Source organism: Mytilus trossulus, chromosome 10, assembly GCF_036588685.1.
Source record: "Mytilus trossulus isolate FHL-02 chromosome 10, PNRI_Mtr1.1.1.hap1, whole genome shotgun sequence".
NCBI lineage: Eukaryota > Metazoa > Mollusca > Bivalvia > Mytilida > Mytilidae > Mytilus > Mytilus trossulus.
The window spans coordinates 6938818-6959777 of NC_086382.1; the positions used below are offsets into that span (position 1 = coordinate 6938818).

The 20960-nt window shown below is 33.6% G+C and overlaps 1 protein-coding gene across 1 annotated transcript in view; it reads right to left on the bottom strand.

Moving 5' to 3' along the window:
* Nucleotides 1-19858, bottom strand: part of LOC134686789 (kinetochore protein NDC80 homolog) — a 69244-nt gene extending 49386 nt beyond the window's left edge. Inside the window, exons 1-2 of the mRNA XM_063546559.1 lie at nt 19747-19858; nt 13870-13950 (exon numbers count right to left, since the gene is read on the bottom strand). The gene's annotated coding sequence lies outside the window, so the exon portion shown is untranslated. The remainder of the gene's footprint in view (nt 1-13869; nt 13951-19746) is intronic.
* Nucleotides 19859-20960: the final 1102 nt, after the last annotated feature.

Sequence of the window (20960 nt, forward strand, 5' to 3'; positions counted from 1 at the left end):
TGTGCTTGGGATAAGGTGCTTACTTAAACTGCTTGTAAAAGATAGCTGCTATTTCATATTTTCCTTATTTCATTGTTTTGATAAAGGCTTATGAAGTAAACCAAATTGTCTTATTCTTAGTACATGTACTGTGCTGGTCTGTGTTATAGTACATGTACTAGCACTCACATGTGCTAGCAATGAGCTGCAAACTTACACAACTTGCCAAAGAAGTGAGCTATTTCACTATTTTTCCTTTTTCAAATTGTTTGAAGACCTTAGTCACTAAGCTGTCTTATTCTTAGTACATGTACTATGCTGGTCTGTGTTATAGTACTAGCACTTACATGTGCTGGGAATAAGCTGCTTTCTGAAGCTCTACGCAACAGAAGAAATCTGATCTTTAATTTTTCACATTTTCCTCCTTTCTATTTACTATTTTCATAGTCTCAAAGCTATCTTATTCTTAGTACATGTACTGTGCTGGTCTGTGTTATAGTATTAGCACTTACATGTGCTTGGGATAAGGTGCTTACTTAAACTGCATGCCAAAGACAGCTGTTATTTCATGTTTTCCTTTTTTCATTGTTTTGATAAAGGCTTATGAAGTAAACCAAATTGTCTTATTCTTAGTACATGTACTGTGCTGGTCTGTGTTATAGTACTAGCACTTACATGTGCTAGCAATGAGCTGCAAACTTACACAACTTGCCAAAGAAGTGAGCTATTTCACTATTTTTCCTTTTTCAAATTGTTTGAAGACCTTAGTCACTAAGCTGTCTTATTCTTAGTACATGTACTATGCTGGTCTGTGTTATAGTACTAGCACTTACATGTGCTGGGAATAAGCTGCTTTCTGAAGCTCTACGCAACAGAAGAAATCTGATCTTTAATTTTTCACATTTTCCTCCTTTCTATTTACTATTTTCATAGTCTCAAAGCTATCTTATTCTTAGTACATGTACTGTGCTGGTCTGTGTTATAGTATTAGCACTTACATGTGCTTGGGATAAGGTGCTTACTTGAACTGCATGCCAAAGACAGCTGTTATTTCATGTTTTCCTTTTTTCATTGTTTTGATAAAGGCTTATGAAGTAAACCAAATTGTCTTATTCTTAGTACATGTACTGTGCTGGTCTGTGTTATAGTACTAGCACTTACATGTGCTAGCAATGAGCTGCAAACTTACACAACTTGACAAAGAAGTGAGCTATTTCACTATTTTTCCTTTTTCAAATTGTTTGAAGACCTTAGTCACTAAGCTGTCTTATTCTTAGTACATGTACTGTGCTGGTCTTTGTTATAGTACTAGCACTTACATGTGCTGGGAATAAGCTGCTATCTGAAGCTCTACGCAACAGAAGAAATCTGATCTTTAATTTTTCACATTTTCCTCCTTTCTATTTACTATTTTCATAGTCTCAAAGCTATCTTATTCTTAGTACATGTACTGTGCTGGTCTGTGTTATAGTATTAGCACTTACATGTGCTTGGGATAAGGTGCTTACTTAAACTGCATGCCAAAGACAGCTGTTATTTCATGTTTTCCTTTTTTCATTGTTTTGATAAAGGCTTATGAAGTAAACCAAATTGTCTTATTCTTAGTACATGTACTGTGCTGGTCTGTGTTATAGTACTAGCACTTACATGTGCTAGCAATGAGCTGCAAACTTACACAACTTGCCAAAGAAGTGAGCTATTTCACTATTTTTCCTTTTTCAAATTTCGTTTGAAGACCTTAGTCACTAAGCTGTCTTATTCTTAGTACATGTACTGTGCTGGTCTGTGTTATAGTACTAGCACTTACATGTGCTGGGAATAAGCTGCTATCTGAAGCACTACGCAACAGAAGAAATCTGATCTTTAATTTTTCACATTTTCCTCCTTTCTATTTACTATTTTCTTTGTCTCTATAAAGCTATCTTATTCTTAGTACATGTACTGTGCTGGTCTGTGTTATAGTATTAGCACTTACATGTGCTTGGGATAAGATGCTTACTTAAACTGCTTGTAAAAGATAGCTGCTATTTTATATTTTCCTTATTTCATTGTTTTGATAAAGGCTTATGAAGTAAACCAAATTGTCTTATTCTTAGTACATGTACTGTGCTGGTCTGTGTTATAGTACTAGCACTTACATGTGCTAGCAATGAGCTGCAAACTTACACAACTTGCCAAAGAAGTGAGCTATTTCACTATTTTTCCTTTTTCAAATTGCTTGAAGACCTTAGTCACTAAGCTGTCTTATTCTTAGTACATGTACTGTGCTGGTCTGTGTTATAGTATTAGCACTTACATGTGCTTGGGATAAGGTGCTTACTTAAACTGCTTGTAAAAGATAGCTGCTATTTCATATTTTCCTTATTTCATTGTTTTGATAAAGGCTTATGAAGTAAACCAAATTGTCTTATTCTTAGTACATGTACTGTGCTGGTCTGTGTTATAGTACTAGCACTCACATGTGCTAGCAATGAGCTGCAAACTTACACAACTTGCCAAAGAAGTGAGCTATTTCACTATTTTTCCTTTTTCAAATTTCGTTTTAAGACCTTAGTCACTAAGCTGTCTTATTCTTAGTACATGTACTGTGCTGGTCTGTGTTATAGTACTAGCACTTACATGTGCTGGGAATAAGCTGCTATCTGAAGCTCTACGCAACAGAAGAAATCTGATCTTTAATTTTTCACATTTTCCTCCTTTCTATTTACTATTTTCATAGTCTCAAAGCTATCTTATTCTTAGTACATGTACTGTGCTGGTCTGTGTTATAGTATTAGCACTTACATGTGCTTGGGATAAGGTGCTTACTTAAACTGCATGCCAAAGACAGCTGTTATTTCATGTTTTCCTTTTTTCATTGTTTTGATAAAGGCTTATGAAGTAAACCAAATTGTCTTCTTCTTAGTACATGTACTGTGCTGGTCTGTGTTATAGTACTAGCACTTACATGTGCTAGCAATGAGCTGCAAACTTACACAACTTGCCAAAGAAGTGAGCTATTTCACTATTTTTCCTTTTTCAAATTGTTTGAAGACCTTAGTCACTAAGCTGTCTTATTCTTAGTACATGTACTGTGCTGGTCTTTGTTATAGTACTAGCACTTACATGTGCTGGGAATAAGCTGCTATCTGAAGCTCTACGCAACAGAAGAAATCTGATCTTTAATTTTTCACATTTTCCTCCTTTCTATTTACTATTTTCATAGTCTCAAAGCTATCTTATTCTTAGTACATGTACTGTGCTGGTCTGTGTTATAGTATTAGCACTTACAGGTGCTTGGGATAAGGTGCTTACTTAAACTGCATGCCAAAGACAGCTGTTATTTCATGTTTTCCTTTTTTCATTGTTTTGATAAAGGCTTATGAAGTAAACCAAATTGTCTTCTTCTTAGTACATGTACTGTGCTGGTCTGTGTTATAGACCTAGCACTTACATGTGCTAGCAATGAGCTGCAAACTTACACAACATGCCAAAGAAGTGAGCTATTTCACTATTTTTCCTTTTTCAAATTTCGTTTGAAGACCTTAGTCACTAAGCTGTCTTATTCTTAGTACATGTACTGTGCTGGTCTGTGTTATAGTACTAGCACTTACATGTGCTGGGAATAAGCTGCTATCTGAAGCACTACGCAACAGAAGAAATCTGATCTTTAATTTTTCACATTTTCCTCCTTTCTATTTACTATTTTCATAGTCTCAAAGCTATCTTATTCTTAGTACATGTACTGTGCTGGTCTGTGTTATAGTATTAGCACTTACATGTGCTTGGGATAAGGTGCTTACTTAAACTGCTTGTAAAAGATAGCTGCTATTTCATATTTTCCTTATTTCATTGTTTTGATAAAGGCTTATGAAGTAAACCAAATTGTCTTATTCTTAGTACATGTACTGTGCTGGTCTGTGTTATAGTACTAGCACTTACATGTGCTAGCAATGAGCTGCAAACTTACACAACTTGCCAAAGAAGTGAGCTATTTCACTATTTTTCCTTTTTCAAATTTCGTTTGAAGACCTTTGTCACTAAGCTGTCTTATTCTTAGTACATCTACTGTGCTGGTCTGTGTTATAGTACTAGCACTTACATGTGCTGGGAATAAGCTGCTATCTGAAGCTCTACACAACAGAAGAAATCTGATCTTTAATTTTTCACATTTTCCTCCTTTCTATTTACTATTTTCTTTGTCTCTAAGCTATCTTATTCTTAGTACATGTACTGTGCTGGTCTGTGTTATAGTATTAGCACTTACATGTGCTTGGGATAAGGTGCTTACTTAAACTGCTTGTAAAAGATAGCTGCTATTTTATTTTTTCCTTATTTCATTGTTTTGAGAAAGGCTTATGAAGTAAACCAAATTGTCTTATTCTTAGTACATGTACTGTGCTGGTCTGTGTTATAGTACTAGCACTTACATGTGCTAGCAATGAGCTGCAAACTTACACAACTTGCCAAAGAAGTGAGCTATTTCACTATTTTTCCTTTTTCAAATTAGTTTGAAGACCTTAGTCACTAAGCTGTCTTATTCTTAGTACATGTACTGTGCTGGTCTGTGTTATAGTACTAGCACTTACATGTGCTGGGAATAAGCTGCTATCTGAAGCTCTATGCAACAGAAGAAATCTGATCTTTAATTTTTCACATTTTCCTCCTTTCTATTTACTATTTTCTTTGTCTCAAAGCTATCTTATTCTTAGTACATGTACTGTGCTGGTCTGTGTTATAGTATTAGCACTTACATGTGCTTGGGATAAGGTGCTTACTTAAACTGCTTGTAAAAGAAAGCTGCTATTTCATATTTTCCTTATATCATTGTTTTGATAAAGGCTTATGAAGTAGACCAAATTGTCTTCTTCTTAGTACATGTACTGTGCTGGTCTGTGTTATAGTACTAGCACTTACATGTGCTAGCAATGAGCTGCAAACTTACACAACTTGCCAAAGAAGTGAGCTATTTCACTATTTTTCCTTTTTCAAATTTCGCTTTAAGACCTTAGTCACTAAGCTGTCTTATTCTTAGTACATGTACTGTGCTGGTCTGTGTTATAGTACTAGCACTTACATGTGCTGGGAATAAGCTGCTATCTGAAACTCTAGGTAACAGAAGAATTCTGATCTTTAATTTTTCACATTTTCCTCCTTTCTATTTACTATTTTCATAGTCTCAAAACTATCTTATTCTTAGTACATGTACTGTGCTGGTCTGTGTTATAGTATTAGCACTTACATGTGCTTGGGATAAGGTGCTTACTTAAACTGCTTGTAAAAGATAGCTGCTATTTCATATTTTCCTTATTTCATTGTTTTGATAAAGGCTTATGAAGTAAACCAAATTGTCTTATTCTTAGTACATGTACTGTGCTGGTCTGTGTTATAGTACTAGCACTTACATGTGCTAGCAATGAGCTGCAAACTTACACAACTTGCCAAAGAAGTGAGCTATTTCACTATTTTTCCTTTTTCAAATTTCGTTTTAAGACCTTAGTCACTAAGCTGTCTTATTCTTAGTACATGTACTGTGCTGGTCTGTGTTATAGTACTAGCACTTACATGTGCTGGGAATAAGCTGCTATCTGAAGCTCTACGCAACAGAAGAAATCTGATCTTTAATTTTTCACATTTTCCTCCTTTCTATTTACTATTTTCTTTGTCTCAAAGCTATCTTATTCTTAGTACATGTACTGTGCTGGTCTGTGTTATAGTATTAGCACTTACATGTGCTTGGGATAAGGTGCTTACTTAAACTGCTTGTAAAAGAAAGCTGCTATTTCATATTTTCCTTATTTCATTGTTTTGATAAAGGCTTATGAAGTAGACCAAATTGTCTTCTTCTTAGTACATGTACTGTGCTGGTCTGTGTTATAGTACTAGCACTTACATGTGCTAGCAATGAGCTGCAAACTTACACAACTTGCCAAAGAAGTGAGCTATTTCACTATTTTTCCTTTTTCAAATTTCGTTTTAAGACCTTAGTCACTAAGCTGTCTTATTCTTAGTACATGTACTGTGCTGGTCTGTGTTATAGTACTAGCACTTACATGTGCTGGGAATAAGCTGCTATCTGAAACTCTAGGTAACAGAAGAATTCTGATCTTTAATTTTTCACATTTTCCTCCTTTCTATTTACTATTTTCTTTGTCTCTAAGCTATCTTATTCTTAGTACATGTACTGTGCTGGTCTGTGTTATAGTATTAGCACTTACATGTGCTTGGGATAAGATGCTTACTTAAACTGCTTGTAAAAGATAGCTGCTATTTTATATTTTCCTTATTTCATTGTTTTGATAAAGGCTTATGAAGTAGACCAAATTGTCTTCTTCTTAGTACATGTACTGTGTTGGTCTGTGTTATAGTACTAGCCCTTACATGTGCTAGCAATGAGCTGCAAACTTACACAACTTGCCGAAGAAGTGATCTATTTCACTATTTTTCCTTTTTCAAATTTCGTTTTAAGACCTTAGTCACTAAGCTGTCTTATTCTTAGTAGATGTACTGTGCTGGTCTGTGTTATAGTACTAGCACTTACATGTGCTAGCAATGAGCTGCAAACTTACACAACTTGCCAAAGAAGTGAGCTATTTCACTATTTTTCCTTTTTCAAATTTCGTTTGAAGATCTAAGTCACTAAGCTGTCTTATTCTTAGTACATGTACTGTGCTGGTCTGTGTTATAGTACTAGCACTTACATGTGCTGGGAATAAGCTCTGAAGCTCTACGCAACAGAAGAAATCTGATCTTTAATTTTTTCACATTTTCCTCCTTTCTATTTACTATTTTCATAGTCTCAAAGCTATCTTATTCTTAGTACATGTACTGTGCTGGTCTGTGTTATAGTATTAGCACTTACATGTGCTTGGGATAAGGTGCTTACTTAAACTGCTGGTAAAAGATAGCTGCTATTTTATATTTTCCTTATTTCATTGTTTTGATAAAGGCTTATGAAGTAGACCAAATTGTCTTATTCTTAGTACATGTACTGTGTTGGTCTGTGTTATAGTACTAGCACTAACATGTGCTAGCAATGAGCTGCAAACTTACACAACTTGCCAAAGAAGTGAGCTATTTCACTATTTTTCCTTTTTCAAATTTCATTTGAAGACCTTAGTCACTAAGCTGTCTTATTCTTAGTACATGTACTGTGCTGGTCTGTGTTATAGTACTAGCAGTTACATGTGCTGGTAATAAGCTGCTATCTGAAGCTCAACTGAAAAAATCTGATCTTTAATTTTTCACATTTTCCTCCTTTCTATTTACTATATGTCTCTAAGCTATCTTATTCTTAGTACATGTACTGTGCTGGTCTGTGTTATAGTATTAGCACTTACATGTGCTTGGGATAAGGTGCTTACTTAAACTGCTTGTAAAAGATAGCTGCTATTTTATATTTTCTATTTCATTGTTTTGATGAAGGCTTATGAAGTAAACCAAATTGTCTTATTCTTAGTACATCTACTGTGCTGGTCTGTGTTATAGTACTAGCACTTACATGTGCTAGCAATGAGCTGCAAACTTACACAACTTGACAAAGAAGTGAGCTATTTCACTATTTTTCCTTTTTCAAATTTCGATTAAAGACCTTAGTCACTAAGTTGTCTTATTCTTAGTACATGTACTGTGCTGGTCTGTGTTATAGTACTAGCACTTACATGTGCTGGGAATAAGCTGCTATCTGAAGCTCTACGCAACAGAAGAAATCTGATCTTTAATTTTTCACATTTTCCTCCTTTCTATTTACTATTTTCTTTGACTCTAAGCTATCTTATTCTTAGTACATGTACTGTGCTGGTCTGTGTTATAGTATTAGCACTTACATGTGCTTAGGATAAGATGCTTACTTAAACTGCTTGTAAAAGATAGCTGCTATTTCATATTTTCCTTATTTCATTGTTTTGATAAAGGCTTATGAAGTAAACCAAATTGTCTTATTCTTAGTACATGTACTGTGCTGGTCTGTGTTATAGTACTAGCACTTACATGTGCTAGCAATGAGCTGCAAACTTACACAACTTGCCAAAGAAGTGAGCTATTTCACTATTTTTCCTTTTTCAAATTTCGTTTGAAGACCTTAGTCACTAAGCTGTCTTATTCTTAGTACATGTACTGTGCTGGTCTGTGTTATAGTACTAGCACTTACATGTGCTGGGAATAAGCTGCTATCTGAAGCTCTACGCAACAGAAGAAATCTGATCTTTAATTTTTCACATTTTCTTCCTTTCTATTTACTATTTTCATAGTCTCAAAGCTATCTTATTCTTAGTACATGTACTGTGCTGGTCTGTGTTATAGTATTAGCACTTACATGTGCTTGGGATAAGATGCTTACTTAAACTGCTTGTAAAAGATAGCTGCTATTTCATATTTTCCTTATTTCATTGTTTTGATAAAGGCTTATGAAGTAAACCAAATTGTCTTATTCTTAGTACATGTACTGTGCTGGTCTGTGTTATAGTACTAGCACTTACATGTGCTAGCAATGAGCTGCAAACTTACACAACTTGCCAAAGAAGTGAGCTATTTCACTATTTTTCCTTTTTCAATTTTCGTTTGAAGACCTTAGTCACTAAGCTGTCTTATTCTTAGTACATGTACTGTGCTGGTCTGTGTTATAGTACTAGCACTTACATGTGCTGGTAATAAGCTGCTATCTGAAGCTCAACTGAAAAAATCTGATCTTTAATTTTTCACATTTTTCTCCTTTCTATTTACTATTTTCTTTGTCTCTAAGCTATCTTATTCTTAGTACATGTACTGTGCTGGTCTGTGTTATAGTATTAGCACTTACATGTGCTTGGGATAAGATGCTTACTTAAACTGCTTGTAAAAGATAGCTGCTATTTTATATTTTCCTTATTTCATTGTTTTGATAAAGGCTTATGAAGTAGACCAAATTGTCTTCTTCTTAGTACATGTACTGTGTTGGTCTGTGTTATAGTACTAGCACTTACATGTGCTAGCAATGAGCTGCAAACTTACACAACTTGCCACAGAAGTGAGCTATTTCACTATTTTTCCTTTTTCAAATTTCGTTTTAAGACCTTAGTCACTAAGCTGTCTTATTCTTAGTACATGTACTGTGCTGGTCCGTGTTATAGTACTAGCACTTACATGTGCTGGTAATAAGCTGCTATCTGAAGCTCAACTGAAAAAATCTGATCTTTAATTTTTCACATTTTTCTCCTTTCTATTTACTATTTTCTTTGTCTCTAAGCTATCTTATTCTTAGTACATGTACTGTGCTGGTCTGTGTTATAGTATTAGCACTTACATGTGCTTGGGATAAGGTGCTTACTTAAACTGCTTGTAAAAGATAGCTGCTATTTTATATTTTCCTTATTTCATTGTTTTGATAAAGGCTTATGAAGTAGACCAAATTGTCTTATTCTTAGTACATGTACTGTGCTGGTTGGTGTTATAGTACTAGCACTTACATGTGCTAGCAATGAGCTGCAAACTTACACAACTTGCCAAAGAAGTGAGCTATTTCACTATTTTTCCTTTTTCAAATTTCGTTTGAAGACCTAAGTCACTAAGCTGTCTTATTCTTAGTACATGTACTGTGCTGGTCTGTGTTATAGTACTAGCACTTACATGTGCTGGGAATAAGCTGCTATCTGAAGCTCTACGCAACAGAAGAAATCTGATCTTTAATTTTTCACATTTTCCTCCTTTCTATTCACTATTTTCTTTGTCTCTAAGCTATCTTATTCTTAGTACATGTACTGTGCTGGTCTGTGTTATAGTATTAGCACTTACATGTGATTGTGATAAGATGCTTACTTAAACTGCTTGTAAAAGATAGCTGCTATTTCATATTTTCCTTATTTCATTGTTTTGATAAAGGCTTATGAAGTAAACCAAATTGTCTTATTCTTAGTACATGTACTGTGCTGGTCTGTGTTATAGTACTAGCACTTACATGTGCTAGCAATGAGCTGCAAACTTACACAACTTGCCAAAGAAGTGAGCTATTTCACTATTTTTCCTTTTTCAAATTTCGTTTGAAGACCTTAGTCACTAAGCTGTCTTATTCTTAGTACATGTACTGTGCTGGTCTGTGTTATAGTACTAGCACTTACATGTGCTAGCAATGAGCTGCAAACTTACACAACTTGCCAAAGAAATGAGCTATTTCACTATTTTTCCTTTTTCAAATTGTTTGAAGACCTTAGTCACTAAGCTGTCTTATTCTTAGTACATGTACTGTGCTGGTCTGTGTTATAGTACTAGCACTTACATGTGCTGGGAATAAGCTGCTTTCTGAAGCTCTACGCAACAGAAGAAATCTGATCTTTAATTTTTCACATTTTCCTCCTTTCTATTTACTATTTTCATAGTCTCAAAGCTATCTTATTCTTAGTACATGTACTGTGCTGGTCTGTGTTATAGTATTAGCACTTACATGTGCTTGGGATAAGATGCTTACTTAAACTGCTTGTAAAAGATAGCTGCTATTTTATATTTTATTTCATTGTTTTGATAAAGGCTTATGAAGTAAACCAAATTGTCTTATTCTTAGTACATGTACTGTGCTGGTCTGTGTTATAGTACTAGCACTTACATGTGCTAGCAATGAGCTGCAAACTTACACAACTTGTCAAAGAAGTGAGCTATTTCACTATTTTTCCTTTTTCAAATTGTTTGAAGACCTTAGTCACTAAGCTGTCTTATTCTTAGTACATGTACTGTGCTGGTCTGTGTTATAGTATTAGCACTTACATGTGCTTGGGATAAGGTGCTTACTTAAACTGCTTGTAAAAGATAGCTGCTATTTCATATTTTCCTTATTTCATTGTTTTGATAAAGGCTTATGAAGTAAACCAAATTGTCTTATTCTTAGTACATGTACTGTGCTGGTCTGTGTTATAGTACTAGCACTCACATGTGCTAGCAATGAGCTGCAAACTTACACAACTTGCCAAAGAAGTGAGCTATTTCACTATTTTTCCTTTTTCAAATTTCGTTTTAAGACCTTAGTCACTAAACTGTCTTATTCTTAGTACATGTACTGTGCTGGTCTGTGTTATAGTACTAGCACTTACATGTGCTGGGAATAAGCTGCTATCTGAAGCTCTACGCAACAGAAGAAATCTGATCTTTAATTTTTCACATTTTCCTCCTTTCTATTTACTATTTTCATAGTCTCAAAGCTATCTTATTCTTAGTACATGTACTGTGCTGGTCTGTGTTATAGTATTAGCACTTACATGTGCTTGGGATAAGGTGCTTACTTAAACTGCATGCCAAAGACGGCTGTTATTTCATGTTTTCCTTTTTTCATTGTTTTGATAAAGGCTTATGAAGTAAACCAAATTGTCTTATTCTTAGTACATGTACTGTGCTGGTCTGTGTTATAGACCTAGCACTTACATGTGCTAGCAATGAGCTGCAAACTTACACAACATGCCAAAGAAGTGAGCTATTTCACTATTTTTCCTTTTTCAAATTTCGTTTGAAGACCTTAGTCACTAAGCTGTCTTATTCTTAGTACATGTACTGTGCTGGTCTGTGTTATAGTACTAGCACTTTCATGTGCTGGGAATAAGCTGCTATCTGAAGCACTACGCAACAGAAGAAATCTGATCTTTAATTTTTCACATTTTCCTCCTTTCTATTTACTATTTTCATAGTCTCAAAGCTATCTTATTCTTAGTACATGTACTGTGCTGGTCTGTGTTATAGTATTAGCACTTACATGTGCTTGGGATAAGGTGCTTACTTAAACTGCTTGTAAAAGATAGCTGCTATTTCATATTTTCCTTATTTCATTGGTTTGAAAAAGGCTTATGAAGTAAACCAAATTGTCTTATTCTTAGTACATGTACTGTGCTGGTCTGTGTTATAGTACTAGCACTTACATGTGCTAGCAATGAGCTGCAAACTTACACAACTTGCCAAAGAAGTGAGCTATTTCATATAAATAATGAAACAGCTCACTTCTTTGCAACAGAAGAAATTTGATCTTTAATTTTTCACAATATCCTTCTTTCTATTTACTTTTCTCTTAGTCTCTAAGCTATCTTATTCTTAGTACATGTACTGTGCTGGTCTGTGTTATAGTACTAGCACTTACATGTGCTAGGGATAAGGTGCTTACTTCAAATTCTTACAAAATATAGTTGCTATTTCATATTTTTCCTTTTCATTGTTTTAATTAGAGACTTAAGTTACAAAGCTGTCTCATATTAGTACATGTACTGTGCTGGTCTGTGTTATAGTACTAGCACTTGCACATTGTTACATGTGCTAGCAATGAGCTGCAAACTTATAACACATACACAAGAAATAAGCTGCTCTTCAATATTTTCGTTTACAATTTCTTGATTAAAGACCTACATCTTGTTGATGTTTTGAAGACTTTTGTTTTCTGCTCTTGTTTCATGTTGTTGTATTTTTGACAAATTCCCCATTTAACATGTTTTACATTCTCAATTTTATATTAGTATTGTCACTTATCTTAGGATGTAAAAAATGGAATCTTGAGGTCCAGATAGATTTTAAAGAAATTTAAATCCCAAAATCCCTTGAGTTTAAAAACACCAGACTCTGAAGGCCCCTATAGACCTAGGATCATTATTTAATTTTGATGAAAAATTGTATGACACTGAACTTGAGGTTTTATTTCATTATAATATACATGTATATATTTACTAAAAAAATGTATTTAATCATTTCTAATTGCCCAAAGATTCCTTAAGTTCTTTTTACAAAAAATTTGACACAATCATGATTTGAAAGAGAAGTATTGAAACAAAAAAGGAGTAGCATAAATTTTGTTAAAATTACTGTAGCAGTGAAAGAAATGGAAGAGGAAATAATAATAAATGTAAATTTATCATAAAAGGGGAGAAGGGACCTTGAAAACAGCCAATCAATAATGAAGGGTTTACTTTAAAAATAAATATACATGTACAAGAAGTCAAGTCACTGAACCATAAAATAATAAATACAATGTATAACATCTTAATCATTGTGAAAGGAAAAATGTCTACCATGTAGTTAAGAAATAAAAAATAAAGAAACTGCAGAAGGCCAATGGCCGAAACATCTTTTGGTTTATTACTACAACATGTACAATAATGTAATACAAATGTATATTACATGTATTATGTTCCCTATTGGAATTTTTGAAACAAGGACATGAAAACGAGGTCAAGGACATTGACATTGGAATTATGACATACAGAAACTTAGCAACACAAAGTTTGAAGCATTATATATAGTCTTCTAATCTACATTGTACCTTCTATAATTCAAAGTATACACAAATAATCATCACCATGTCTCCCATACAGCAACTTTCTTTTCAGAAGAGACAATACAACTACATTTTTTTCAAAAATCTATTGTATCATATTAAAATGTATTATAGAGTCATTTTGAATTTCCAGTGAAATTTTGATAAACATGATAAATTTGCATTTTATACTCATGGAATATTAATTGTTTAGCATGTAAAGCATGTTAAGATTGTAATTTTGTTAAATGAACCATTGTCACTTTCCATAGCATGATTTAATCAAAATGGTTTATTAACATGATTAATATGATTAAACCTTAACTTGCTTAAGAAACTGATATAGGTAACTTCCAAATTTGAGCACTACAATGTATGTTTCCAGCTGTCACACCATACATGTACATGCAAAACTTATCAAGTCATAAACATGATAAAGATATAATTTTTCAATGATGTCTTTCATGACGATTGACCTTGGGTAATTTGTTGTAATTCTTTCTCATTAAAATAAATTCGAATAAACAAATAAATTCAGCATTTTTCCACACAGCTTTTCTGTTTGTAAATTTTATTTTTTTTAAATGCAATTTGATATGAAATAAATACAATAGACACATGATAGACATGATAGAAACCAACTTTCTGTGATGAATACTCACTTATTCCATGCACTGTATATCTGTCTGTACTTGTTTTGGGGTAGTTCTGTGCCAGACTGTGGTACATGTATCTTTTTTATTCTGTGGCAAAAAGTAAAATTTGTATAACTAATAATATTAATGATTGATTGTTGGTTGCTTTATATGCCGCATTAGCACAGCAAGGCTATACTAATATTAATCAAGTGATTCCTAATTTAAGTGTATCATTATCATGATCTTCCCAAACCGAACAGTTAGCCAGGAATTAGATATAAATCTGTTTGGGGACACATTTAAGGGGGAAATAATGATAAAAGTTCTACCGACATGAACAGGTACAACAAATGTATACAATTATTTGGAGGGTTATACCAAGGATGTGTAGTCTTACTATGCAAATACTTGGTCATGTTGGATATACCTTAATTCAGGTATATTTACAATTTAACATACAGTAAGGCAGCAACCATTTCGGCTTTCGGCGAGAGACAATCTATTTTTTTGGCGACAAGTCGAAAACAATTTTTTTTTTTCAATTTTAGCTTTACATATAGTGGCAGCTGTCAGAGGGTGAAACAAACAATTTTTTTTTATCAGGGTCAAAAACAAATTACGTATTTCTCTAAAAACTGGAAACAAACTTTTTATTCCAAAAAATCCATTGCCCCCACCAGAAAATCAAATGGTTGCTGCCTAAGATACACCAATTGAGGTATAATGCAGCTTTAATCCCCCCCAAAAAATCAGCATATTTTTCATTTACCCCAACAAGCTACATTTGTATGATGACCATTTACTTACACATGTACACATTATGCTTCAATTTGTTATAGAAACATAAAAATTAATATAACTCTACTTTCCGAATTTTAATTTCTAAATTTCCATCTTATAAAATGTTATAAAATCTATTTTTACATTGATATATAGTTGCCACAGATATTTCTTCACACATGTCTCACGTTTTTATTGATATTGATAATCATATTATTTCGATTCTAATAGGACATATATCTACCGTCATTAAAAATCTGAAGCGATGGTAGGCATGCTGTGTGTGTGGCTGTTCTTTTTTTATTTGGTTCAAAAAAAAAGAATTATAATATCTGTAGCTTACATGGATTGTTTCTTGAATAACCGCTTGAAAAAAATGTGTTTAAGTCTTTAAATTTTCAAACACAACATTTGCCATTTTTGAAATTTTTTTTTTCGTAAGCTATTTATCGTCAAATCCAAGGTTGACATTTTGTAACTAAGGAGCCGCCATGTTGACTTGGTAAAATCAGTAAACATGCGAAAAATGTAATAGAATAGAAAACAAAACAAAACCTTAGGGTACCTTACAAATCAATTTTAATACAATTTTATACAAATTTGAATGGTTCATGTATCAGAAAACGTTCAGCTGTCATGGCTGTAGCGTTTTCATTTGTATGACGTCATGTTTTGAAATCACTTAAATCATGTAAATGCGTCAAAAACATTAAAAGACTTTCGCAGAACTTTATTTTATGTTTATTTTTTTGATTTCTCTGAGCTCTTGCATTACTTCTTTTTATTATGCATCCGAATACGAATAAAAGTTATTTTGTATTTTTTAACTGCAATTTGTAAAACAATAAAATCGGCAAACGGTTTGCAAATAGATTCCTATACTCATGATACTTGTGGATTTACGTGGGAAGTATATAGTAGCAGCCATTATTGTGTATATCTCTGAGTCTGCACTAAGTATAGATATATGGAGAATTTTATCACAATGTTGTTTATAAAGCGAAAAAAGCATGTCATATTAGAAATTCATGCAAAATAACTTTTCTTATCGCTAGTTATATATTACATTTGTACATGTATAAATTTCATTGTCTCATGGGTTTTCTTAATAGTGTAAGAATGCAAATGAGACTTCACAATTTATGTTGAAAAGGCATGCATAGTAGGATTTCATACAGTTGACATACGAAAACATGTTCATTATTATATACAAAATAAACAGCACTTTTGTCTTTTGTTTGAATCATAATTTACACTAGTCTTGTAAATAAACGTGCAGGGGCGGATCCAGCCATTTTTAAAAGGGGGGTTCCAATTACATGTCCCCATTCAAATGCATTGATCGTCCAAAAAAAAGGGGGCATACATGTGAACCTCCCGACGGGAGTACCAAACTCCCGATTTCAGGGGTCCCCTCCTGTCCTCCCGTCGAAGAGGAAAAACTCTCGTGCATAAAAAATTTCATGAATGAAAATTTTTAGTCGCCATTTTTACTATTTTGTTTACAAAATTTATCATTGAGATCGTAAAAACCCGAGATATGTTAAGTCGTAAAAACACGAGGTTTATCGAACGTATCCGGTGTAACCTGATTACGCAACATTTGGAGATTTTAATCCTTGCTAAAGGCTAATTAACAAGTGATAATAGTTTGATTGAATAATCATAAGGTGTTGGATTATCAATTACTCTATGTGGCTTCTGTTTATGGCACACGCCAATGATGATTAAAGGTATTACCGATAAATACCGACAGTGATAGAAAATGGAATGTTGTTGTCTAAACATTTATCGGAAGTTTTTTGATGCCGAGAAAAACATTTATTGTATATGAAAATTCTGGAAATAGGAATAGTTTCAGGTCAATGTGAGCTGTTTGCTACACAAGCTGACTGAAAAATTATATAAGCAAAATGATTATTTTGTACACCATTATGTGTTCACAATGCCAAAATGACAGTTAAAATGTATCTCCGTCTTCAAAGACACCAGTTTCAAAACACCAGAAATATTTGACAAAGTTCAACAATGCCCGGAAAGCTGACTTCAAATGGTGCCAACCCAGTTCTAAGAGCCAAGATCAGGCATACTGCACCACTTGCAAAGTAGACTTCAAAATCTGTTTATATGGGGGCTTAACTTGACTTTGAGACGTTAGTGTAAAATAATGTAAAATAGACAGTGCTTTAACTTATTTATTGTGAAAGAGTTTAAACAATGACAATGATCAGTTTTCTGTCATCACATTAGTGCTTTTAACCATGCATACCCATTGTTATTGTTTGTTAATTTATTATTTATTTATTATGTAATAAATCTCTCTTATAATCAATCTCAAGCCAATGCCAGTGAAAAAAAAATAAAAAAGATCATCATCAGCAATCAACAATGTGAAACAAAAGACAAAAAGATTCTTCTAAATTATTCCTTAATATATGCCGACTTTAACTAATGTCATTCACAAGGAAGATGAAAAAAAAAAACACAAAAAAACACAAAAAAGACAGATTTTTACATCATATGGTTAGTTTTACATTGAAAAATATGTTGATAATATGTCGATAAAAAACCTCCTGATCTGAGGTCCAAACTCCTGACCAAAATTTCCAAATCTCCTGATCTGAATTTTACAGTCCATCACATGTATGAGGGGGTGCCAACCCACGGAACCCCCCCCCCCCCCCCCCCCCTCCCCCCCTCTGGATACGCGCCTGAACGTGGGTGCAATTTAATTAAGGCCAAAATAAAAATATGGTTTGTTTCCCCTCGCCCGACCGACTCAGAGAAATCCCGCCGAGTCAAAAGTTTTTATTCCGTTTTTTTGCAACATTTTTTTTTTATTTCCGGAAATTTTTCGGGGTTGTTTCCGGTGCCGATGATCATTTTATGGTGACCAAAAATCAGCGGTATTGTTCATCCTGTATTATTTTGTACACATTCCGATCACGTGATCGACTGGTTTATTTATCCGAGAGATCGTTAATTCACCCAACGATGTCAAATATCGTAGGGACCAGTTCAATAAATGATCAAAATGGCGCCATTTGCAAAACTTTTACTGCCAAATTAACATTTCCTTCCTCCAATTTTTCGCTTTTAAAAGATACCGAATCTTAAGAAAGGAATGGACAGAGACATTTAATGCATGTCTCAGGTGCTGAAAAGTTCATTTCTAAAAAATATAAGGGAAGTGTTATCCCCTTCTCTGACAACGTGGTCTCGACCATTGATTGAACCATCTATGACTATATCATTACTTTTTCGCGTTTACTACCGAACTGTCAAACCTGAATTGTTTGAAGGAGGCAACCCTGTTATCAAGGGATTCATTATAAGCCCGTATATTACGATTACTTGTCCATCCGTGGCTCTTTTTCAAATGGATAAGGGAATAAGACAAAACGAAAATTTTGTGTAGATATATATGAAATATCGATATTTGTCAACCAATCATCAATATATATTGTTTAAATATTGCTTTAAATTTAATGTAAACAGAGGATGGCTTGGATTAGGAATAGTATTTAATGCTTAAAAGGCCACAAATGTAAACAGGAAGTTATGACAGCCAGTAAGGGAGATAATTTGGGAGGGAAACCCCTAAAAGAAGTATTGTCAAATCTTGAAAAAACAAAAAGAAAATGTACAACACTACCTTTTTGAATGTGACCTGTATTCAGATGCCAGAGACAAATTATTTCATCAAATATACTTCATAACAGGACAAATTCCAACAGATCTAGATAATTTATTAACAACCAATTTGCCAAATGCAGAAAATATCAATCAACTATTAGCGGAGTACATAGAGGAAACAAACCGTTTTAGTGGATAATTTGATACAAATTTCTTTAATTTTTTTATATTTTTAATTTTTCTTGCCATTTCAATAACCTAATAAACCATTTTTTAAATTTATTTCACTTCATACAATAATTCTATAATATTTTTAAAGCGCCACCTACAATATATAAGTACAAAGGAGAAACTACATTTGTGATAATTATTTTACAAGAGAGGATAATTTACAAGAGAGATTACTCTGTCATCACGACAAAGATTGAAGATTGAAGAACTTATCTGGTGGCACGTATTCAATTGTTTATAGAATTATCAAACACAACCTCTAAAAATCAATAACAAACCAACCGCGCGATGCGACAAAGTAACTGAGAATTGTGGAAAATCACGCGCTTACCACAGCGCTATCCAAAAATCCTGGGGAGAACACTGGAATCTGTTTCTCAAATGTAGACAATATGCATCTTTTCCAATGATCTCCAAAAAGATGATTTCTTTCTATGTAAAGACATAGGGCATGGTTGTCGTTGTTTAAGATGTCACAATAAGAAATTCAGAGGAAAGCAAGAAAATTTGGATTTTTATTAATATTGGTGATTTCCTCAATGTCAGAAGCAAAATCTGAGTCCTGAGCTGTCAGAGGGTAAATTGTTTGATGGAACATTCTTCAGGTTGAACAACTACGATCAACTACAGTACATGCATATATATATTTAAAACAGTTTGCTACTTAGTAGTCAGACTCACTGTCAAAGAGGGAAAAAAATCACAGTCATGAACAATTCTGAGATACAAATCCAAATAAAATCAAATAAAATTAATGTCAAGTTGACACCTGACACAGAGAGCTACAAACATTTAGACAATTTAACACGTACATTTAAGTTGCTACAGATGGCTATATATGCCAGACATACACATAATCGATTTGTTTTGCTCTGTTTGATATTAAAAAAAATATCAAGATATAAAAAAAAAAAAAAAAACCCTACCTACCTACCCAGCTACAAAAATGTGGGTAGGGGTTTGGGGAAACATACATTCTTTTAATTGTGGCCTAAGGTACCTTCACGTTATTTGAAAAAAGGTGGATTTTACCAGAATTAAGGACAATTCACCAATTGAATGTTAACTGTTATTCCTGAGCTTATGTTGGTCAGTTGATATTCGAATAATAATCATGATAATTTATTGGATTAAAAAGGTCATCTATTTCGGTCAATGAAGCTGCGACGAGCAATGCAATTTCCTATCTATGATGTGCATAAGTGATATGAACAAAATTGGTATTTAACTGTGTTAAACAATCTTATAACTTACATATAAACAGAAAGCTGTTGATGATTTTCAAAAAAGGCGCTATACTAAAAATAACAATAAACATGTAAAGTTCAGAATGTATGACGGATATTTTAATTTCCGGAAATAACCCACAGATTATATTTTGACATGTATTTTTTCGCTACCGTGCTGTAGAGTGTACAATCTGCGATCCTTGCTTGGAAGTAGATCATCAAACTCTCATTGTTATAATACATAGAATTTTAATCATTATTCTAATTCTAGAAATAATTATATAACGAATTTTAAAATCCTCACATGGGGAAAAAAGTGATGTTATTGGTAGTCAGTAGTCTTTTGACTAAAGAACAGGTTTAAATACTGTTATTTGATATCTATAAGTAAGTAAGTACAACTTTATATTGATTCGGCATATTCACAAACATATTACAACACCGAATATAAAAACATATCGGCGGCAATAACAAATAAAACCGGCCGTGCATATATATATATATCTGAAACTAATATTATCATATGTCCGTATCTATTCTTGATGCGGTTAAACCGCAGACGTTACAGAACAGTAATAAAACAGCACCACATTTAATTCTAGCATAATGATTAAAACTTCAACTCTTGGCATGAATTATGAAAACGTTTTCAGTTGCAATGCTAGCTGTTAATGCCATAGGCGGATCCAATGGGGGGGGGGGGGGGGGGGGGGGGGGCCCTTTTGTGGGAAAAATTTGGTTGATTATATAAGGAATCATCGAAGCATAACTGGAGCGGGCCCCTCTTAGGTCAGTCAGCGGCCCCCTCATAGGAAAAGTTCTGGATCTGCCACTGAATTATGCAGCATAAAGAGCATAAGTAACTGTGACACAAATTACCTACAGGCAGAGAAAAAACAGTCTGTTCCTCTCCAGGACTGAACATGGATATGGATAGTAATCTGTTTATAGCTAGAATCAAAGAAATACCGATGCCTGTAATAAAACCTAAATTAAAGTAAAACAAAATGACAGGAAAAAAGAGAAAGAAAAAAAAACATTGATATTTTTCATCTGCTGGCTATGACGTAAGTGTTGCAGGAGGAAGGTGCTCAGGCAGGGGTCTTGATGCCACCTTTTTTGCTTCAATTTGAGCCCCATTATATAAGTATATGTTGATTAAAAAATCATATTTATGTTTTTTAAATAAAAAAACGTTTGTTTCTTCAAAATTGCAAAAATGTTCAATTTTCAGCAGTA